Below are 21,539 nucleotides of genomic sequence, written 5' to 3'. Positions count from 1 at the left end.
CGCACCCCACACGGTGCCCCCTGTATAAGTAATGTTATCTGTTAATGTAATAGTGTTTCTAAGAGTTATTTTAATTAAAAAAAATTTTAAAAAAGCAGCTTAATCTATAAATTTTCTGCTGATAAAAATTTTCATATGAGTGTAGAAAGTTTAAAGTCTATTACACTTGATAAACCTAGGAATCTATTTCTAATCTGAAAAACGAGTTAAGGGTTTGAAATTTAACGAGTTCAAGATTTTGATCTAAATATGATCTTAAACCTTCCATAACGTTACAATTAAAAACCAGCATTATCCAAATTAAACCGTCCAAACACACTTACATGGGATAATGTGTAAGCGATTAAAACATGTAGAAGATTACAATTACGTGGAAACAAAATGAGAAATGTAAAAAAAAAACATGAGAACAATATTGTTAAAAATTTATTTTCCAAAATAAATTTACATTCAACTTTGAATTGTTATTAAACTTGTGTCCTTTTAAATATACCTCTCCTAGATTGTCGGTTGTTTGCCTTCTCAAATAAACACCAGGGATTGAGGTTTACCTATCAAATATACTTTTAACATAAGTGATGGAATCTTTTTCTTTAAATACTCCTAGCCATAAGAGCTTAAGTTGTCGTACCTAAAACCTAAAATAAAAAAGAAGAAGAAAGTTTTTATCTAATTATAATCAGAATTATTTACCAAATAAATATAATAAATTGACAGATGAAACAAACAAAAAAGACAATTATGTTTGAATTTAAAAAAGTACTTGTAACCTGAAATGTAACCAGGCAATCTAAAGTGAAATATATGAAAAATAATATTAGAAAACTATTTTTAACTTTTTTATATTTGTAATTTATATTTATTAATTATAACTTTTACTTAATAGTTTGAGTGATGATAAAACTAGAAATTTAAAATATAGTCACAAATTTTTTTAAAACAATTAAATTATCATAATAAATCTTATTTAAAAAACTCTACAATAAACTCTAATATAAAATTGAGTTAACTCTAGCCTAGTCATCTTTACTACTTATAACTCTAGTTCTAACTCTAACTTATAACTATTACTTGTAACTATACTTGTTGTATCTCTACTACTTATAACTCTTATCTAAAACCGAATCAATCAAAGACAATTAAAATTAGTTTTTATTTAAAATAAGTTTTTGTTAAGAAAATATTTTTATGTATTTAACAAAATGATTTCAAGTCATTATGCTCACAAAACAAAAATTAAAAAATCAAATATCTAATTTTTATTAAGGTTTTTCAAAAAAACATTATTACAGTGACAGAAATTACCACATTGAAATGATAATGAGCATACTTTTTTACCATATGATAAAGAAATGTAAGGAAACATCTCCATTTTTTTTCTCTCAATACACTGCAGGAAATGAGACCTCATACTATTTTTATCCCAGATAATTAAACTTGAATCAAAACCATTTCATAAACCAGTAGCATTTGCAATAGCATAAAGCCCACAACCATTTCCATTTTCTTGTTTTTGACATCTTATGACCTCTACATTCAAAGAAGAAATACATTCATTTATTAGCAATGATCGTGCAACTCTGTGTGCCAGTAATGGAACAGTGCCTTTATTAAATCTAGTAAACAATGAATCATAATACTGAACAGAATTAGAACCATTTTCAGATGTTAAACTACTTATTAGAACCCAATGCGAATTTCTAACATTAAGTATCTGAACAAACTTTCTAGAAATAGTATAACCACCAAAGTTTTTTGAATTAAAAATCAAAGAAATCCACCTACTTCAGGAAACTGGTGTGAAAGAAAGCTTTGTGCAATATCAATTAAAGTATCACCAAGTCAACAAGATGGATGTTTAAAAACATCTATGCACAGTTGACTGACTGCGCTTATAATGTTGAATAAAAATGATTATCTACAGAAATTGCAGGACAAACTAATGTTATGGATTTCGATATACCTGCGTCAGTTAGAAAAGTTGGATGCTTTCTCTTGCTGGATTTTTTTTAAATTATTTTTAAATCATCTCTTTCAATTAATTGTTTAGTCATTTAAAGACAATAATCGTACTCTTTTAAAATCAATTGGGTGGACAATGCTTGTTTTTCTGATAAATAAGGTTTTTTAGCTAATACAATTTACCATCTAAAGTATGTTAAACTTTAGATCTAATTCAATGATAATAATTACTTATTCAACAAAGTATAATATAATGTTTACATACCACATACAGTTGAATCCCGTTAACTTGGACCCTGGATAAGTCGGACTTTTATTAAGTCGGATGGAATTTCAATTCCCTTGCACATTCTCTGTCAACTCACTGTAAAATCATCCGCTAAAGTCGTACCTGGTTAAGTCGGACCATTCGCTAACTCGTACTGTTTTTTGGGGTGCCTTCGGCAAAAAACTTCACTTAACTAGGACGTTTATTTTGAATATGCATATACAACAATTTGCATATAAGTGCGTATAATAACAAAGCTTTCAATACTTCAACAAAAATTCCAAACTCTAAACGCTCGAAAATAAAATACTTTGGCGTCAAATATAATTAAACCTAGCTAAACATTTTCACGGAGAGCCTTCGATTTAGTTAAGCTTCGAATAAATTCAATTTGTTAATAACTATTACATTAAAAATTTAAAAATATAGATTAAAATTCAAAACTTAGAACGTTCGAAAATTAATTACTTTTGCGTCATTTAAAATAGCTTTGAATGCTTCAAAGCTGTTTGAAGAAGAATTGTGCGAGTCAGTGGAACGAACATCAATTTCGGACATTTTTTGTTTATAGTAGATATTATATATATAAAAATATATATTTCACATAAGATTATATTGTTCAATATATATGCACATAATATTTATATATCGAGGAACGTTCGACAAGTCTCGAAATCTCAATAAGTCGGACATTTTCAGAAAGTCCGACTAAACGAGAGCTTTGCTTAATTCTGTATAAAAAATATTTATATCTCTTCAGAGTCCGAGTTAACGGGATTCTACTTTAGTTTGAATTTATTTGCATTCTTTAAAAAAGACTTACGCTCTGATTTGTAATATTTCATCCTTACATCAGAGAGATATTGTTTAACATCTTCAACAGAATAGTTATGAACAGGCATTTTTCAAATTAAATTTTTGACTTGTAAATTAGAAATTTAAGTAACTTTGAAGATTTACCTAAGAGTAAAATTTTTTCAAAAAACAAAGGGTTGCACCCTACATCACCAAATTCGCTGAAATTTGGCACAAAAGTTTAAAGATGTATGTTAGGAAAGACTGTGAATTTTTTTCAAAAAGTTTTTATTCCTTGAAGAATCACAGCAATTTAAAGTTTGTTAGATTTTGACTGAAAAATGAGGGGGGAAAAGTGCCGGAAATGTGTCCTTTTACTATTACCCATATAAGGTGCTTGTAGTTATTTTGCAAAGCTAAAATTTGGTACCAAAGGAGTTTGAATCCTGTTTAATCTGAAAATTATAGATTTGTATCTCTCAAAACAACAAAATATAATTTATTTCAAGATCTACAAAGCGCACCATCTAATTATAATAAAAAAGAGCATTGACAACTATAACTCTAGAAAAAATCTGACTGATAGAAAAAACTTTTGGTTTTAATTTTCTTAAAGATTAGACATCTACTTTACGAATCAATTTTATTTTTGCCTTATGTTTTGCTGAGGAGTTATTGATGTTTTGGTTTTTCAATTTTTCTGAAGAAATTAAAAAAAAATAAGTGAGCAAATTCATTTTGGCTTTGAACTAAATACAATTATATTTGTTTTTAATCAAATTTTGAGTCAGTTGATTAAAAAAACAACAGAATTGTGTTATGTGATTTAAAGTTTTACAAAGTTGTTACAAAATATTGTTAAATATTTTGTAAACATAAATTTGTTATTTTCATTACATAAAAGTTATGCTATTTGAATTGTTATTTTCATTAAATAATTCTTATGTCATTTGCATTGTTATTTTCATTACATAGTAGTTATGTAAGTAAATTAAATAATATTATGTAATGTTTTTTTTCTTATTGATTGTTTTATTGTAATAAAATAGTGATTATCTCATCAATAAACTAAGTAATAAAATGACAAGTGTACATAATAATATTCAATAAATATTACCTTGTTAAATTATATAACTAAATATAATTATATTTAGTTATAATCTACTTTCACCCTAATTTTTGGTAGATAATTAGTAGAGAATTGACAATAATTAGAAGATAATTAGGCATTTATAGTATGTCTATTAAAACTAATAGCTATTTGTTCAAGCAAATGTTCTTTATAAATATAACTTTATTTTTATTTTAATCATATTGTTTGTGTTCAAGTGTACTTTGCTCATTAGGAATACTGTATTGAAGATTTCTTCTATTTAAGTGTTTAGATTATAATTCCTCATTATAGTTTTATATGGATAACAAAATCAATTGTTCATTTGTAAATGATTATGGAGCTTGTTATAAACAATCATATACCTAAGTAAGAAATCTAATTGAAGATATTGACAGGAATGATCTTAAATTACTTGTAAAACGAACAAACTTGAAAGAAGAACAAATTACTAGTATATGCACACATCATCGTGATATGTTAATAGTGAGATATAAGAGTAATCAGAAAAGTTGCTGTAATCCATTTCTGACTCACAAAAAAGCGTGTAGAGGTAAAAGTTTATCCATTTACATTTTAATGGGTAATACCATTCTTAATAAGTTGTTTATTAGGATTTGTTCATTGTTTTATAATAATAGTATAATTAATGTTATTGTATTTGAGTAATATAGTACATTTTATTTTCAGCATCTCTACGTGTGATTACAATGCATAATGTATTAGAAGCAGAAACCATAGGTTTAAATCTTATACCTGGAAAAAAGTTGTGTCCAAGCTATCGAAGTAAAGTTATGAAACATTTATCAAAAAGTATGAGTGAAAATGATGAAGATTTTGATATTGTTAGTGAAACATCCATTCAAAATAAAAAAGAGGGTGTAAATACACACTTTACAGTTGCTGGAATATTTCCTATTAAGGTCAAAGGATTGCATAAGTCAGGTAAAATTAGAGAAAGTAAACAAAAATTGACAGCATTAACAACCTCCATTAAAAAAAAAAGTAGCCACTTCCCTTAATATACCAGAAGAAAGTTTTGAAAAACAGTCAGGTTTCGGTAATGAGTATATGGAAAAGGCAAACTTGTTTGATAACATGATAGTATTGTAAGCTAATAAAATTGCAGAGTTTGCAGCAACATCTAAAAAAATACAACTGACAACACTTGCTCAGTTCAACTGGTCAAGTTTTTTATGAAGATGATGAATATAGTCGTATAATGCCTGGTAAAAAGGATTATGTAAGCATAAAGAAAAATGTTCACATGCAAAAACGCTTGCTATTATGTAATTTAAAGGAATTGTTTGTTGCTTTCAAAACCATGAACCCAAAAATAAAAATAGGGTTTTCAAGGTTTTGCACATTGCGACAAAAATGGTGTATTACTGCTGGTGCTTCAGGAACACATTCAGTATGTGTCTGTGCTATTCATCAGAATTTAAAACTGCTTTTACTTCCTCTTAGTGTGACATATAAAGAACTGTTACCTTATACTGTATGTGACATGACTAATAAAGACTGTATGATGCGTAAATGTAAAAGATGCCCAGCAACTATGAATGCATTGGTTGAAAAACTTTATAATTTAATTGGAGATTTTGAAGATGACGATGAAGTAGAATTTGATCAGTTGACAACAACAGATAGGTCAAACTTAACACATAATAAAGAGCCAGTGTCTGAATACATTGACTTAGTATGTAAAAAACTGACTAAACTTGCACCACACTCATATTTACCTAAGAATCAAGCATCATACCTGAGATCAAGAAAGGAAGATATGAATGAGTTAACATCATTATTTCTGGTTGATTTTTCAGAAAACTATAAATTTGTAGCTCAGGATGAAGTACAAAGCTTTCATTGGACAAATTTACAATGTACACTTCATCCTGTGATTATCTATTTCAAAAAAGAAGGTTTTCTCAATCACAAATCTTTTTGTATTATTTAAGATGATATGATACATGGTGTTAACATGGTTTACAAAATTATTGTTGTTGTCAGCAATGATATTAAAAAAAATCTACCTCAAATAAAAAATATTGAATACTTTTCGGATGGGTGTGCAGGTCAATACAATAATTGTAAAAATATTTTGAATCTTTGTTTCCATCTTGAAGATTTTGGTCTTTCTGCTAAATGGAACTTTTTTGCAACTAGTCACGGTAAGCAACCTTGTGATGGGATAGATGGTACAGTCAAACGTTCAGCAACACTAGCAAGCTTGCAAATAGATATGGGTAATCATATTTATCTCCACAAGCAATGTTCAAATATTACAATGAAAATGTTGAAGGTGTACATTTCATTTATAATTCATCAGAAGATTTAACTTTGGTGAGAAACACTCTTAAGGAATGATTGAATACTGCAAATACCATACCTGAAACACATAGTTTCCATCAGTTTGTACCACTTGGCCATTAAAAGGTTAAAATGTATATATTTAATATTCCTTTTATCATCTTTAAAAAATATGCATAACTTTTTATTGATAAACTCGAATAGATTTTTTATTTTTGTGGAATCATCCTCAAAAGTATTTTTGTTTTATTTTGGACTTACAATTTTTTTTTAATGCCTTTAAAAAAACATGTTTGACAAAATAAGTAAAACGGAATAAATGTTGCTTTTTTTTTTCTAGATAGGTGCAAAGCTATACAGTGTTGATGAATATTTTGCTTTCATTCATGATTTTGGAAACATCCCTGTAACAATTGTATACTTAGTACCAGGTGATTATACCTGTGTTTCCTATGAGCAAAAGTGGTGGATTTAGCCTAAGACGACTTGAAAAAAATTGTTCTCCTTAGGAAATAGAGATTTTTTATATTTAAACTAATTTCAAGTTTGTTGAGTCTGATATGTCCTATCCATACTTTTTTTTATCTTTTATTTTTTGTACAATTTAAATAATGTGAATTAAAAGCATATATAAAATCATTTAAATTGAGTATTCATTTTTCAAAAGTTTTTTTTATACCTTATTATTGTATTGTATATATTATTTTTTATACCTTATTATTACCAATATTTTGTTCTAAAAAATTAATAAAAATATTTAAGTCACTAAACTATTAATTTCTAATTTGATTAATTTGTAGAAAATTGGGATAGATTGCCTGATTTTTAAAATATCAAAAAGTTTTGTGTTCATATCAAACCTTAACAACTTCTCAAATAAACGTATGGCCAAAACAATATTGGTTCGTAAAGTAGATATATGTCTAATCTTTAAGAAAATTAAAACCAAAAGTTTTTTCTATCAGTCAGATTTTTTCTAGAGTTATAGTTGTCAATGCTCTTTTTTATTATAATTAGATGGTGCGCTTTGTAGATCTTGAAATAAACTATATTTTGTTGTTTTGAGAGATACAAATCTATAATTTTCAGATTAAACAGGATTCAAACTCCTTTGGTACCAAATTTTAGCTTTGCAAAATTACTACAAACACCTTATAAGGGTAATTGTAAAAGGACACATTTCCGGCACTTTTCCCCCCTCATTTTTCAGTCAAAATCAAACAAACTTCAAGTTACTGTAAATCCTAAACGGATAAGAATTTTATAAAAAAAATTTACAGTCTTTCCTAAGTTATGTGTCTAAACATTTGTGCCAAATTTCAGAAAGTTTGGTGATGTAGGGTGCAGATTTCTGTTTTTTTGTGTTTTTTCAAAAATTTTGGCGGAATGTATTGCAACTAGAAAAAGATCTTATCCTAATACAAGGTATGCAAATATAAATTTAACAGATTGCTGTACAGCAATCTGTTAAATCTATATATGATTGCAAAGAAATCTATATTTGTTATCTAAATATCTATATTTGAAATCTAAGCTTCTAAGTAATCTATATAAGGCCATGAGGTTGGTATCCAAAAACCCAAACCCAAAAATCCACCCAAAAACCCACCCAAAAAACAGAAGAGCAAAAACCCAACTTACTGGGTTTTTGGTCTAAAGTTTTTCATTTATAACTTTTTTGTTCATAAATTAGTTTCTATTTAACACTATAGGTTAGATGCTGCTCAAAAATTGTCCTAATGATGATAAAATAAGGAGTTGAGTATTATATATTTCATAAATAAGGAAGGAAGAAATAAGGTTAATGAGTGGAACGAAGTGACCATATTAAGTGATCAACCAAATAGAGTAATATGTAATTATTGCAAAGAGAGCATAACTAAAAAAATTGAGTTAAGAGCCATTTGGACAAATCCAGAAGAATAAAAAAAGGAAGTGTAATGATTCCACAGAAGTGTTTAACAATATATCAGTTTTAGAGTCAGGGCCATCTACATCTGCATCATTAAATATGTCTAACCAGTCAGAAGATGAAGAACAAGTTTGTTTCAGTATTATTAGTGATGATTCTAATTCTTCAATTTTTCATTCAAGTCCATTGAAGGTGGAACGACAAACATCCATTTCTAAATTTGTTGCTACAACAAGTAATCAGAAAGATGAACTGGATTTGCAAATCGCACGGTTTTCCTTTTCAGCAAATATACCATTCAACGCAGTAGAAAATCTTGAATTTATCAAACTGATTAAAAAACTAAGACCTGGATACGAGCCACCAAATAGAAAGCAGATATCTTCAGAACTCTAAGTAAAGGTAAATAAAGAAGTAATCAGTTTAATGAAAAGTGATCTTGCTGATGATTGTGCTATCATCCTAATTCAAGATGGTTGGAGTACAGTTTTATTTCATAACATTGCATCACAAAATATGATCAGTAAGTCAATAACAATCTAAAATTTGGTACATACATGTGGTTGGCGATGATTACGAGAATATTTATGAATTTCTACAATATTCTTTATTATCGGCTTGGAAGAGACATACTTTAAATTTGATCAAAATTCTAAAATAATATCTATATTCAAAATTATCTTAATGTATTAGAAAAAAATGCAATCTAATTACTAACTTAGCTATTGTAAGTCAACATACCTGTAAAAATGAAAATAACTTTTAGATAACTATAAGTTTATCCAACTTTGTCACTAAAGATTTGTATCAAGCTATAGATTTGGTTTTAGCAAAAACCCAAAAAAACCAATAACCCAAAAACCCAGCAAAAATCCAGTTGGGTAGGGTTTTTGCCAACCCTGGCCATGATTATTTTGTTGTTTTGTAATCTTACAGTAGATAGCTGACTATAGCAATAAAAATCAACTTTTTTTTACCTCACGTACACAACAGATTGCTGTACATTAATCTGTTAAATTTATATTTGATTGCAAAGAAATCTTTCCTTGATGTCTAAATATCTATTTGATATCTAAATTTTTAAATAATCTTTATATATAAATTATTTAGACATCTATCTATCTATCTATCTATATGTATATATATATATATATATATATATATATTATATATATATATATATATATATATATATATATATATATATATATATATATATATATATATATATATATATTAGGGTGGTTCAAAAATAGGTCATGTCAAAAATTTGAAAAGAGCCCTAGCTTATGATCTGCCTTGACCCCAAAATAGTACTTAAAATTTTTTACAAAAATTTTTTTGATCATTGGAAAGGTTCCCACAGAGGGCAAAAGGGTCAATTTTTGCCCCGTTTTAAGGAAAACTTTACCCCGCTTGTGGGACCCTTAAACTCCAACCATTAAAAAAAAACAACTATCCAATAACATGGTAATGAGTTATACAACTTAAGTTTAAGGGGCTCTTTTCATAAATATTTTTTTAAATAATTTTCAGAAGAATGATAAAACATTGAAAATCATCAAAACATAAAATGTTTTTTTAAAAAAAATAAGTATTTGTTTGAATACAATAAAAAAAAAACTTTACCAATACAAAACAAAAACCAAACATTTACAAGTGTTTCAAAAATAAAATGGATCAAAAAGTAGATATTAAATAATACTATTGAGTGCAGCTTTGGCATGATCCAACTTTTTTCTACCATTTCGATTTCGCTTGTACACATGAGTAAAAAGAAACGTATCTTGCCTTTTCTCTTCTTAATGTGCTTTATTAACAAGTTGTTGAACTAATTTGACTGTTCTTTCTGAACAATCATTCACAACATCAAGATTCATGATGGCTGTTTCAAATTCTTGATAGAAATCATTTAAAATCCAATACTCTGCAGGAAGCTTCATCCATTGAACCTCAGCTTTTCCATGACCAAGTATGTCAAATATAAGCCAGGACTTCTCTGTAACTAGTGGAACTAAACTGGGAGGCTCATCCTGTGAAAAGTTTAAGTTCTTCAGAATGTCTTTATCCAACACCTGTCTTTCTAAGGAATACTCCTCTATAGAGGGTCGTTTTAGACCAAATAGTCTCTTAGCCATGTTGCTACGTTCTTTACATTTCTGATCTGCAATTGCTATAATGACTAAATATGGGTCAAGGTACCAAGTATGTCGCATAATGGATTCAGAAACAGCTTGAGCTCCAGCTTTATTCAATTCCTCAAACCTTTTCATCTGCCAGTATGCTTTCATATCCTAATAGTTAAGGGTTAGATTTTTCAATGTTTAATTTAAAAATAAATAATATACCTACTTTTTGTATTTATTCAAAATTATATCTTTATTTTAAAACAATTATTCAGACCGTGTACCTGCATTGGAGCAGCTGAACTTAGCTCCGCTCTAAGAAACCATTCAGTGTAAAAAATGGAAAGAAACAGTTTTAGGTAAAATAAACTTTTACCCATGAATCTGGCATGATGAACAGCTCCAGGATTGTGAAGTTTAAACCTGTCAGTGTGTGACAGTACCATCAATGTAAGTTCAGCCAATTCTTGGTAATCTTTACGAAACTTTCCATCCTAAACAAATTTTTTTTCCTAAGTTATGATAACTTAAATTACTTACTACAAATTTGTAAAACTGGAAAATTATATGTGAAGTACTACTTTACTATACTATTTTTTGGAAATAAGAAGAGATAATTAGATTTTAAATTCATTTATAAAGCTATTATTACTCACCTTCTTAAAAACTTTAGTGCTAATTATATATCTGCAAAATTGAATAGCACTCAGCCTTTGTTCATTAATCCAGGAATCAACAGGAGTTGATAATCTTTTTAAATCTTGATTTTCAGTATCTAGATCATTCCAATGGTTCTTAAGAAGTTTAAATAATTTATTTTCTGGTCCTGAAGTATGACTACTTGGATAAAGCTCCCAAAAATGGGTAACATGACGCTCAAAAATATGGTGCCGACATGCAGTTAATAACATAGGGCGCTGTAAGTGCACAATGATTCTGCTACAAGCTCCTTTTGCTTTACCTGTGTTGGCGCTAGTGGTATCAAAGCAAAGACACTGAACTTTATCCTCTAATCCAAAGTTAGAAATAAGTTTTTCTATAGCTTCTTTTTTGTGTTTTCCAGAACCTGAGTCGATTACTGGAATTCCAAGTAACTCGGTTTGTCCTTTAATCCTAGCAAGAACAGCTAATCTATCTTTTGAAAACTGTTTTCCTTCAGTAAGTTCTTTCACAATTTTTCCATCAAAATGAATTGTTATCAGAGAATTTGAAGATTTAGAAATGCTTTTTATATGGTCTCTGATTTCATTTGCACCCATTACCACAGCATTCTCTGCTGCTCTGTATGATGAAGATTTAGAGCATACAAACTCAGATATGCATCCTCCAGAATTGACAATAATACTGCTAAGAATTGCTGTATGTTGATGTGGAGTTAAACCCTCTCCAACTGCTGTGTGAGCAGTACGTTGCAAGATATCCTTTGGTAGGTTGACAGAATTTGTAGGATCAATATATGACTCAATTTCAAATTCACTATCACTTGAATTGCTTTTATTGGTATTAAAAGAACTTAATGAATTTTCAGAATCAGTATCTGATACATTGTTTAATTTATTATAACTACATTTAGATTTATACTTTCTTTTTAATGAATATTGAAATCTCTTATCCAATCCCCCTAACTTTCCTTTCCTTTCCTCTAATTGGTCTTTAAGAAAAGCTATGTCTTCCTCTTTGTCATTTTGGTTTCTCAACCTATCTTTTCTTATTTTTTCAATCATATTTAGTGGGTTTTCTCCGATCCAGAAAACCTTTTTCATATTTTCTTTAAAGTTCTTTCTTTTTTTAACTTCCGTAGGGTTGTTTCTTTTGCTTAGGCATTTCAGCTTCATCCAGTCTTGCACCATTTTTGTGACCTTGATCCTATAAAATGAAATTATTATTATTAAATGCTTATAAAAACTTAAAAATATATTTTAGTGTTTTTGATAAGGTTATACAGTTTGATCTATCATTACCTTAGCTTCTGAGTTGTAATTACTTCAAATCCACCACGTGTCCATGGAACTACAAGTTTAGATATTATGCAGCAATGTAACTGACTGGTAGGACAATTTGGTGAGAATGATCCACTTTTGTTTGGACATCCTACAATAAAACTCAGTTTAACTTCAGGCTTAGATTTTCTCAGAAAGTTGTAGTATTGAAGAATTTCTTGTGTAGTTGCAAATTTGTTGTTAGGAATAGTACAATTTACTTTTCCCACTAAAAAAGTATCATCAACTCTTTCAATTTTCTTTTTGGGTGGCATCATATAAATTATTAATATTTTATGTTAGTCTAAAACTAAATGTTTACATATAAGTATGTTAGATGAAATAATAAGATTATATTTTAATTTTGAAAATGAAATAGTTATTTTTTATTTTATTTAAAATCTTTTTTATTCTTTATTCAAAACAAAAATTGTTCAGCAAAAAAAGTTATGTTTTCAAATATTAAATTATACAAAAAAATTGAAATGTAAGATATTTTGAAAATTCCCACTAAAAACCCGCTTTTGCTGAAAAAATGAAATTCTTTGAATGTTTATTTTTGAAAAGAGCCCCTGAAACTTAAGTTGTATAACTCATTACCATGTTATTGGATAGTTGTTTTTTTTTAATGGTTGGAGTTTAAGGGTCCCACAAGCGGGGTAAAGTTTTCCTTAAAACGGGGCAAAAATTGACCCTTTTGCCCTCTGTGGGAACCTTTCCAATGATCAAAAAAATTTTTGTAAAAAATTTTAAGTACTATTTTGGGGTCAAGGCAGATCATAAGCTAGGGCTCTTTTCAAATTTTTGACATGACCTATTTTTGAACCACCCTAATATATATATATATATATATATATATATATATATATATATATATATATATATATATATATATATATATATATATATATATATATATATATAGTATTAGCATTAGTATTAATATATTTATTTGCCGAATAATATTATTTACATTAAGATTTATAATATTATAAGGCCAGGACTTCAAGAAGATCGCAATGATCTTATCACGAAGCCCTTAACAAAAATCTATTTTCTTCAATAAAAACATCTATATACTGTATAAAATAAATTTATACCGAGAATATATAATCACTAATATCATAAATATATCATAAATTTAATACTCTACATATTTCAGAAGTGAAACTCAAAATAAAAACATGACAAATCAAGGTGTAGTATATAGCAACTGAAAGTATTTTTTTAAAAAAATCAAAAAAAATCAAGAATATTTTTCGTTGAAAAAATTATTTTTTTTAATAAATTTTTAATATATATATATATATATATATATATATATATATATATATATATATATATATATATTGTTTTGTTGTTTTTCAATCTAGATAGATAGTAGATAGCTAGCTATCGGAATAAAAATTAACTTTTTTTACCTCATGTTAGGTAATATATTATTAAAACGTTATCACATAGACCAATCTAATTATTGCTTTAATTTTTTTTGGTGGGTTTAAATTTTTTTTTGTTTTAATTAAACCCCATAACAATTTTTTCAAACACCAGGTTTTGCAAATTAAGTTTAGAATAACTTAACAATCAAATGATTTAAACAAAAATTTACTAAAAGAAAGAAGGTGTGTTAAATAACTATAAACTTTTTAGTTCGCTTTCTTCTTGGCGTGCACATAGAAGGGCAGTTGTACAAATGTATGATATATCCATGTCAAATTTTCAAGTGAATTTAGAGCCCATAGATGAAGCTGAGCCTGAACACAGTTGTATATCTCCAGATGATATAAATCATTGTTTGGATGATCCAGTTGTTAATGACTTACCATCAGAAAATAAACGTTCGGAGTTTTCAAATTGTCATGAAAATATAACTGAAAATGAAAGGTATGATGAGGCTTTATATTTAAAACTATGCAGTTGGGCTATTAAAAATGGGTGCATACGACAATGTATAAAAGAAGTCTTAAACATATTTTTGAATCTTCTTTTAATGCCCCTAAAGACTCTAGTGTTGTTGAATACTAAGCGAAACATAATTTGCACTAATCTTGATAATGGAGATTTCATCTACTTGGGTTTAAAGGCAGAAGTTACAAAACAAATTATTCTTCACTGTATTTCAGAAACTTCTTTGTATTTAAGCTTTAATATCGATGGAATGCCATTATTCAAATCAAGTTCTACTCAGCTGTGGCCTATTCTTGTCTCTATTATGTGTAATATTCTGAAGATAATACTAGGAAAATAACAGAATATAACATAAAGTTTGAAATATGTTGACCGCCATATTTATTTTTAGTCATGCTCTTGATAATCAATGATATATTATATATACTAGATGTCTAACTTCGATCCGAAATGTGAAGCTGTGGGAGCCATTTCTAATTCGGGCAAAAACGTGCATTTTTAACTTTTATTTCGCACGTCGGATATAGTTTTTGCCCTTATTACAAATGGCGGATATAGTTTTTTATCCTTATTACAAATGGCGGATTCAATTTGTAAACAAAAAAAGCGGCTTCACTTTTTGTCCAATAAAATCCCGCAAGTTAGGCATCTAGTATATTAGTGCAGCAGATTAGCATTAAAAATGACTAAAATTGTGCAAAAGTGGATAAAAGCATGAAATTTTCACCAATAACTCAGAAAATTATGCTGATCATTTTAAGATATGGTGGCAAAGCATAGCATGACCAGAACTGTCTTGAATCCATGATGGCAGTTACCGCCATCTTGGATCCGTTTAACTAATCTTGGCCAAAATTCAAGAGATGGTAGATCATTCAAAGTATACATTGATCGCATATGCACCAATGAGTGGGAAAGGGGCTTGGGCACGGCCATTTTGCCCAAGAAATACCTCCTCCCCCCCCCCCTGCTTTTTAAAAAAAAAAAATTTTTTTTTATTTTTTTAATAAATATTTCTAAAAAACTTGTTACTCAATAAAAAAGTTAAGAAGCCAAAACAACTTTTAATAAGCATATTAGTTAATATTGATATATACATTGTTACATTTCAATCTCTGGTACACTCTCCTTGACAACTGCAAAGAGCAGTACATTTTAAGCTGTTACGAACACATTTACAGCGGCGTGTTGTACAACCTGTCTTACATCCGCACTGAATTAACTCAGGACAGCATTTATCAGCTTCAGGAAGCGTCATCCATATTGGATGCCAATCACTTCCTTCTAGCTTCCAACCCCATTCACTTGGGCTATATAAAGTTGGCGATACTATCAATTCTTGACTCCAAATATACGCCTGATACGCTGCACGCTTCACATGCTGCATTAGTGCGTCACGCGTGGGTGGAATGTTTTCAATCTGCCAGTTCTTTTGAGTAAAGAAATACTGCCTTGCAGAATTTACACTTTTTTGCTCAGCAGTTCGATCATACAATAAAATGACAAATCTTTCAAGTAACAACAAAGTTTCATCCGTCATTGGATCATGAGCTGCAGAAAAGGCCAAAAATGCATCAGTTACATCATTGAAAGAGGACCAAGTAGACCATGCTGTTTTTTTACCTTTGCCACAAAAAGCTGAGTTTGTATCGCTACCAGTAAAAGCATGGAAAGCCGGTAAAGCTTTCGATTTTAATGGTCCAAGACTGTTAGCTATTTCATGTACTGCAATAAAACGGAAATGCTTTCCAGTGCCAAATGCAATCCACAGCTGATTGCATAAAATTTTGTGCCAAAAGGATATTGCTATGATAAGAACATCTGTATCTACTGTGCGTATTGCAATATTCTTGTAACCAGCCCTTGCTGCGTGATATACATGTAAAATGAGGCGAGTATCAGCCTCTTCATGAGAACATGGTTCAAGATTATCAAAAATACAAGAGCTTGAAGACAAAACATGTTGCCCAGCGGTGGCTATTATAACTTTTGACTCGGGTAATTGAATTGAAACTGCTTTTTCAGATAAAAATTGAAAAAACTCTGTTTTGTTGTGATCATCTCTTAGGAATTCCTGCCATCTATGTGGGACAAGTACTTGAGGTCCAACACGTACTCTAGCTCCAGTTCCTCGCGTTGCACGTGTAGCAGCTTTTAAGCTTTGAGCTTTATAAGTGTCCCAGACAAGATCTAGCCGTTGCGTTGTAGCAATTTGTAAACGGAGATAAGGAAGGAATACGTCTAATGCATAAGATGCAAACGTCTTAGCCTTCCAGGCTTTAATAACTGAACAATAACAGCCCCATCAAGAGCCATCATATCAAATGAAGGCGTGGAAGGATCAATGTCAATGATTTGGGTGATTTTTTCTAAGCATGGAACCAAATCAGACTTGGCTCCAAATCGTAGAGTGCCAAACTCAGAGATTGAAGGGGGATATGACTGATTTTCATGCTCAAAAAATGTTTCAAAACTGCCGTCTCTAGTTTGGCAGCCAATGTATAATCTAGAAAATAAGTCACAGTCACTTTGCGTGGATTTCAAGCGTTTGCTAATATTAGACACGATTGCTGATTGCGGAGTTGTGAATGGGGACAAGTTATTGCGTTTTAGCGGTGCATACACACTAGCAGTTCTATTAACAAAGCGATCTTGAACAAAATCTTTGTACTGAGATTGGCCTACATCACGAATTGATATAATATTGGCTGCAGTACAGCTCACAACACGCCTGCTATGTAATACCACAATATCTTCACTGTCATCTTGAAATGGGTTGCCCATATCAACTAGTGTATCAACTAGGGCATTTACATCATGTTTGAAAGCTGTCTGAACATTTTCTTGCTGATCATGGTGTCTATATTCTGCATTGGCCTCACGCATTCCATATTGAAATTCCTCAATGAGCCTAGATACTTCCGGTCCTGCAATCATCCAACGACGTAATGCGTGTTCATCTTGTGTTAAACCAATAGCACCACCATCACCTTTAACTGCAGCGTTGCATTGTTCATGGCTTTGATCAATAGCCATTGCTGAAAATTTTCGTACAGTTTTTTTAACTGTAAACTTTCCCGCGTTAAATGCAGCTAAAGTTGATGGACTATTCTGCAAAAGACAAACCATGTCTCGAATGTGCACTGATAACCATCGAGCATAATGAGTACGATCAAGTGAAAAAAACCATGGTACCAGTTTTGTTAAGCTATCTAAGTATAGATCAAAATTTGAAATACGCAGTGACCTAATAAACGTAAACAAAATAAGCTGGATTTCTTTGACTGTACTCAATAAGCAAACTGTGGATGAACCATTTGCTTTACGCACTAGCTAGTGAAAGGCAACGGTTGAACGCCATCGTCAAGCAAACTACAATAGGACTCGTATGCTTGATACTGTAGTATATGAATTGCAGAAACAGAAATTTCATGTACATACCGACAACGTTTTACATGGGATGCAGACAAAAGAGCTTCAGCGGTGCCTGATGTTACAATTCCAGCTGCAGTAACAGCCTCGACCCAGCCGCTTCCCTTTAATAAGCTACCAAGCGCTTTAAGACAAGCCATTTCTATGTGCAGGCCACCCATCATGACTACAAATTTGTCTTCTCCGTACAAATCAGGCCAGTTCCACTGAATAGTTTTAGCAATAGCATACAGCGGTTGATCAAACGTAATAACAGGGATCTGTTCAGAATGAAGATGTTGGATAGAATTTTTTATTCCATCCATTGAGTGTCGGATCATGGCAACACTATTGGAAGAATCTTGAAATAGTGGCAACAATGAAACTATTTATAAATTTATATCTGGATTGATAATGTTATTGGCATGGTATGCCGCCCATGAAAGCCATTCCACTGATTGCAAATTGTCATTTGATCCATCGGTATCATGAACCTGTCTAACAGTTTCAAGCCACAAATGTTCTTTATTGAGTTCCTGTTCCCACACAGCACCACTACCTGTAAATGGACCAATGCAGATAGGTATAGCTGGTTGATTATTTTTAAGCCTAACTGGGGTAACATCTGAGTATGATTCCGGTAAAGCTTTTATTATCTTACTACAACGCGAGTTAAGAAGCAACATAAGATTGCGTGGAACTCCAGTGCTGTAATTATCAGGTTGCTGAGCTAATAAAATAGCTGTGCCATGGAATGCTCCACGAGCTGATCACTGTTATACTGATCACACACTTCATTTCCTAGTTCAGTTGTCAGTGCAAGTACACGATCATATGATACACTTAAACCAAGATGAAATAGCTCATCAATAAGTGATCGTTTTCTTGTAGTTCCATGCACAAGTAAACTAACATACAGAGGTAATGGAGTTTCTTGTGATTGAATTCGTCTACTTTTAACAGCAGAAGAGTTAGATTTCTCTGATCGCTTATACTTTACACTATTAAAAGTAAGTAGCTGGCTTATAGTAAGTGCAGCAGGAGTAACAATTGGCTTGGTTTGTATGTCAATGATTGGACCTTCTAGTATCATGTTAACGAGTGCATGGAGGTTTTTTGATACTGACCTTTCCTGACACCCTGGCTGAAATGTTCCTGTAAAAGGTTCAGCGGTGTCAAACATAGTTTGGCGTATAATCTGCGCAGCCCTTGACAAACACACTGCATCACGATCACAGTCATATTGACAGGCTTTAAGAAGTGCTGGACCAATGTCACAATTAAAAGCAAGTAAAACATCTCGACCTTCCTGTTGTGCATGCATGTTAGGAAAATGGGCTTGTAGTCTTTCTTTCAAACGTGTGCTATGCATACGCTGAGTTGGTGTATGTAGCCTATTTTCAGTTAGTTGGGACAAGCGATCAGCATATAGTCTAGCTAGATCAGCTAGTTTGAAGATGGGTGTGATACCATTCTCTGACCTTGTTTCTTCAATGTAAGCGATCAACTGAGCAAAAACAATATCATGTATACAGTCAACTTCATCTTCTACTTGCTTCGTTTCAGCACGCATGCGTCTATCAAAAGCACGTTTTTTGTTGTACAGGTCATTGAGACACTTAGTGTGATACTTAGCCTCTTGAGCAATTAAATCTGTGTCGCTCAACTTGGTCAATAATGTAGAATCACCCTAGGTAATAGCACACTCGCGGACTTTAATATCCAGATCCGTGGTACAGACGCTGTGCAATGAGTCTTTTGACTCACTGGTATCACAAATAAAACAAACCGATTGTGTGTAAACCAAATTTGATTTTCTGATATCACTTGACATTGATCGCCTAAATGAGCTGTGCTCAACATTAAGTGCCTGGGGTTCATTTAATAAGGATTCACCCTCTGCAGCTAGGGATGCGCAACGAAGACATTTAGCTGCTCGATTGAGTTCAGTGGAATAGTAAAACATTCTGCATGGTTTATGCCACTTAGCTTTGTTTGCAATGAAAGTACTTTCAAAGCCACTGCCATCATCTAATCGCTGAATATAAAATCCAGGCGGTAGCAAAGGCGGTGGTAAGATTTCGGCAAGTGATTTGTAACTTGTCAAACAATCAGAACGCTTAGAATTAGCGGGGCAAATCAACTTGTTTGCAGAGGTACTTTGGCAGAAAATACACTTTGCCTAGTCAATCGAATTAGGGCTGTCACCCAGCTAACACAATACGTTCGAGCACGTTCGACGAACGTTAGAAACGTTCGGGCACGTTCTAAGAACGTTCTGTAAAAGTTCTTTGTGCATATTTAACAAACTTTTTTTTAGCTTCAGTCTGACGTCAGTTTGGCATAAGTTAAAACTGTAAAAGTCGTATTCACCAAACTTGCGCAGTTGCGTTTCAAAAAAACTTTCGTAAGTTTTTGCGTAAGTTCAGCCCTAAACTATCGGTATTCACCAAACTGAAATGGGCTCACAAAACTTTTTAGAAACTTGCTCTGCTCAATTTTCGCAAGTAAAGTTAAGTTTGCTATGAGCTGCCTTAACTTTGGCGTAACTTTAAAATCACTAAATAATGAGAATGGCATTACATTATTATGATGCATATGTAGTTCTATTGTCAGATTGATATATTATCAGGGATCTTAATATGCATAAATTATATTATAAAAAGGTTTAATAATAATCATAGATATTAATAAAAAACAACTGCATTTTGATGATATAACATCTTATTAATATGTTATATTATTTTATATATTAAGCTTAATATATCTTATATATAATGATATAGCATCTTATATTAGATGATATATTGTCATATTACTAATATGACATAATTTAACATCTTTGTAATGTAACATATAACATTTTATAAAGATGTTATGCTATTATATATATATATATATATATATATATATATATATATATATATATATATATATATATATATATATATATACATATATATATATATATATATATATATATATATATATATATATATATATATATATATATATGTGTGTGTGTGTGTAATAGCATAACATTTTTATAAATGTTATATTATGTGGGGATTTGTATTAAACAAGTCCCTGTACAAAAATATAACTGCATCAGTCCCTGTACAACTATAGCATCTTATAAAGATATAAAATTTTTATTTTTAAATATATTTTCTTCTTCAGAAATTTTTTTTAAAAAAGTACATGTCTTGTTAAGTATTATGATCATAATTCATATCGTTGTTTTAACAGCTTTATAAAAGTTTAGTCAAAATGGACATTGCAATTTTTCTAGCTGCACATGGTCAAGATTAAATTTGGTGTTGCTTTAAGCAATTACTCTGATAAGGAATGTCTTCAAAAACTTCGTTTACCAAAAAATACTATAAGAGATATTGTCAACACTTTACACAATAATTTGTCACCAATCATATTGAGAAGCAACCCAATTTTTTCAGAAGCAAAAGTACTGATAGCACTAAGGCTTTTATCAACTGCGAGTTTTCAAGCAGTAATTGGTAAGAATTATTAGTTAATGCCAAATAGATTAGCTATAATCTTATGATTCTTTATTGTTAAACATGCTTGTTATTAATGGATTGTTACAAATGCAACTTAAAGGTGGTGCTTTATACAAGGTTTTTATTCAACCTAAAATACCTAGCAAACCTAAAGATAGCAAAAATCCCAGGGAAAACCTGGAAAACTTGGTTTACAGAAGAAAAAAAAGAAATAAAATAAAATTTATTTTTTCTCTATA

General features: G+C 30.4%; 2 pseudogenes across 2 annotated transcripts; one reads left to right on the top strand and one right to left on the bottom strand.

The window, feature by feature from the left end:
- Nucleotides 1-4,178: 4,178 nt before the first annotated feature.
- On the top strand, nucleotides 4,179-6,921 carry LOC149890255 (uncharacterized; annotated as a pseudogene). The gene is made up of 3 exons (XR_016451812.1): nucleotides 4,179-4,689; nucleotides 4,827-6,572; nucleotides 6,787-6,921. The product of XR_016451812.1 is annotated as an uncharacterized LOC149890255 (transcript).
- Nucleotides 6,922-10,171: 3,250 nt separating this feature from the next.
- Nucleotides 10,172-13,272, bottom strand: LOC145185120 (uncharacterized; annotated as a pseudogene). The gene is made up of 4 exons (XR_016452182.1): nucleotides 12,446-13,272; nucleotides 11,141-12,350; nucleotides 10,769-10,978; nucleotides 10,172-10,652 (listed from the first exon to the last, which is right to left on the bottom strand). The product of XR_016452182.1 is annotated as an uncharacterized LOC145185120 (transcript).
- Between the last annotated feature and the right edge of the window lie 8,267 nt (nucleotides 13,273-21,539).

This window comes from Hydra viridissima, unplaced genomic scaffold, assembly GCF_058129835.1.
Source record: "Hydra viridissima isolate aposymbiotic clone 2 unplaced genomic scaffold, HvirCarnegie_v1 scaffold_4, whole genome shotgun sequence".
Lineage (NCBI taxonomy): Eukaryota > Metazoa > Cnidaria > Hydrozoa > Anthoathecata > Hydridae > Hydra > Hydra viridissima.
Note: the sequence above shows the minus strand (reverse complement) of the source record. Positions and strands in the feature narration are given on the sequence as shown.